Raw genomic sequence first — 3,593 nt, forward strand, 5'->3', positions numbered from 1 at the left:
GGGCTTTGACCGAGTATTGACGTTTGACAAAGTGGGTCGTTTGAGGACTGATGACAGCCACGGTGTTTTCAGGCATGAATCGTTGTCGATACACTAAGGAACACGCTTTGGCAATGGTGCAAGCTTCTTTCAAAGGATCGACCCCTCCGTGTTCCATGAACAGTTCTCGAAATTTTCCACAGCAACGCCGTAAAATGTCCACGTCGGAACGACAATACTTTAACATTTCTTCCTGAAAGTCGAAGGGGTCAGAGGCGTGAGCCTGATACCAAGCGTAGAAAGCTTCTCGTTGTTCGGTACGCATGTTGTCGGGGTCGTAATAGTGAGCCTCAGGCAAATGGGGTAGAACGGCATGTTGATTGGCTTCCGTATTGAAAAAGTGTGGAAAGTACCCTTTAGCCATTTCTGTCATTCCAAACGTTTTAGGCATTCGACTCAAAGGCATGGCCAAGTAACTCATCGAATCTTTAAACTGCACTTGTCCCACTTGCATGAAAATGATTTTGGCTCCGTTCAAAGTGACTTTAGGACGTTCGGTGCCTTGTTCCGTATAGTACCTCAAAAGAAACTGTCCATCGTATCCGGAGAAATTGTGAGCCATCACCGTGGCATGACGATGACAATCTCCGTAACGTTCGATGTCCTCTTGGCTCCACGTCTTGTCAACGGGGTCTAAGACCCATTGGGCAAAATCGGCTAACGTGTTCGGCCCCCGAAAGATTTTTTCACGCCCTCCAGGAATCTTGCTGCAGTGAGGGCAATGACTGAAGATAGGTTCTTGAATGCACTTCTCGCACGCTCGATGAGCCACGCAGAAATTAGGAATGTGAATGCCGGTCTCTTGCATGCATTCGAAATCGAAAAAGATGAAATTGCCTTTCTTCTTGTGACCGTCCTCTTTCTCTGGTGGGGGTTGGTATTTTTGCACGTAACATTGGTGTTCCAAGTCCACGATGTGGTGACAAATGTGACATTTTTTCTTTCCTGAACATACGTGTGCCTTGGTATTATTGGTACGTATGACTTGTTCACACGTAGAGCACAATCTCAGCAGTTGACAAGCGCATTTCTTCTGTGAACCTTGCGTCTTCAAATGTTGTTGGTAACAGGTAGGGCTGACAAACGTGCGCAGACAAGTTGAACAAGGCACTGGTTCTTCGCTCAGACAGGGTGAAGAGGCCAAACATCCTGTGCATTTCGATCCACAATGCTTGTGTTGCTCTCGATTGTTATAACCATGGTCACATTTCTCACAGTAATAACTGTATCCCAGGAATCCAGTGATAGTGGTAATCGTATCGAAATGGTCATCGTGATAATAGACATGAATGTATTTTCCGTCCTTAAAGTCTTGCCCTCGAAACAATAGAGGTCCGCGCACTTCTTGAGGGTGCACTTTCAAGGTGTATCGTGGAGCTAGGACATCTTGCAATTTTTGCATCTCAGGAATGCCGCAGGGTGTGTCTTTGGGCAGTCCGGCTTGTTGTAACAGGAGTTCTGCTTCATTTCGTTGTTTGGCTCGGTCGGAACGTTGAATAGTGTCCCAGGTTCTTTTCCATTCTACCGTGTCGTTCTTGTTGGCATAGGTTCGTCCCACCACGATGGCACGGGCTAAGCACATCTGGTCATGAGGGTTGTCAATTCGGACGAGACTTGTTTTGGTGTTGCGAAGGTCGTCCACCAATAACATCTTTTTGCGTCCTGTCCCTTGAGGAGGAGAGACGTGGGTCATGTCCAGTGTGGCTTTACCATCGGTGATGTCAAACTGATCATTAGATTGTTGTACGTGTTGAATCTTGTCCATGACTTTGGAAGCAGTCAATTCTGCAGGGGTGCTAAACTCGATCCAAACAGGGGATTTCAAACCGTCGTGTTGTATGGAAAGTCTCAAGCGATCGTCTTCTTTGGGTTGACATTGTCGCTTGAGTGCGGTGAGCAAAGAATCCCACACCTCGGTGATGAACACTTCTGCTTTCTCTAACGGTACTTCAGCCTTGAAATCTTTAAACTTCACCGTGTATTTGTAAGCCGTGGTTCTAAATTTTCTAGAGGAGCGCTTTTCCGTCTCTCGAATGGAATAGTACTTTTCAGGGTTGACAAAGGGTGATGGAATTGGTTTAGAGGTTTCATATTCTGGTTCACTCATGTCCTCTTCAAAATCACTGGCATGAATTTGTGCCAAGATTTCAGCCCTGGTACGAGGCGATAGATCACGTTTCTGCCTCTTACTTCTTTCTTCTTCTTTCTTCTCGAATGAATGGGATCGTTTCATCTTGAAAGCAAAAAGTCAAATGACTCAAGTTCAAACACCATAAGCTACTTTATAGTCATAGCAGACCAGCGTATATAAAAGGGTGTGTGTCTTGTCCTTTCACTATTCATTTCACTCTCAAGCCGAGCACAACGATGGAAGAGACTAACCAGATGGAACGTTTCGTCAGAGCTTTGCGAGGGGTCATTAGAAAATTCTCTTCAGACCAGCCTACGGACTACTCTCCTTCCTTTAGAGATAAAAGTCAAGATACTTGCTATATCTGGCAGAAGAAAGGGCATTGGTCTTCAGAGTGTCCAGACCGTCAAAAAAGAACAAAAACAGGGACTAAAAAAGACAAAAGTCAAGATACCTGTTATTATTGTCAAGAAAAAGGACATTGGTCTCCAGATTGCCCAAAAAAGAAACAAGAGGAGTCAGAAGAAAAGAGGGATTCTTCAGAAGAAGAGAGGGATTCTTCAGAGAAAGAAGAGGAAGAAAAAAGACAATTCTGTTTACAAGAGGCAAAGAAAGAGGAGAAGAAGAAAAGAAGGGAAGAAAATGAGGAAAAGACGGTGAAGAAATTTAAAAAACAGAGAGTAAACAAGGAGAAAGAAGAAGTCAATGAACTTTTAATTAAAGTGTTGTGTTGTGAATTGTGAATTGGATTGTAAAAAATGGAGAAAAGAATAAATGAATGATATCAGGTAAGAGTCTTTGAGTTATGATTTTAAAATAAGAACTTACACTCACGCACTCATACACAGACACGTACTATAAGGGTAAAATGGGTGGGGTTTATTTTTTTTTTTTTTTGAGTTATTGGCAAATTGAAATTGTATTTCTTTTCGAGAAATGTGGGTGGCCCTGAAAATGGCCTTTTTCTTCATGGTGAAGGGGTGAGTTTAAGCAATCAACTTTAACTGCCTTAAGCCTTTGCCACGGCCAAGGCCTACTTCTGGACTGCGTAATGTTGATGATGATAATGATTGGGTTGAAATCACTAAGGGTGGTACGGTAGGCTTAGTCACAGGGTTGACGTGTTTAGCTCGGGAAGGTCGTATTCTCTTCGGTCGTGATAAAGAAGTCTGATACATTTGTTTCAGACTTCTTAACTCTGCTAAAATGTCCAACAGTACCGTGACCGTTTGATTTTCACCCTCTTGTTTCTTTGCTGCTACTTCTTCTTGCTGTTGCTGTTGTTGTTTTTTTCTTACCTCTTCTTCTTGTTGCTGTTGCTGTAGGAGAAAAGCCTGTTCCGCTTCCTTTTGTCGTTGTATAAATTTCTCCAATTCTTCTTTCTGTCTCTGTCTAAAATTTTCCACTTGCGGTAATGAAGAAG

This window comes from Sinohyriopsis cumingii, chromosome 1 (genome assembly GCF_028554795.1).
Source record: "Sinohyriopsis cumingii isolate HCF-2022 chromosome 1, ASM2855479v2, whole genome shotgun sequence".
Lineage (NCBI taxonomy): Eukaryota > Metazoa > Mollusca > Bivalvia > Unionida > Unionidae > Sinohyriopsis > Sinohyriopsis cumingii.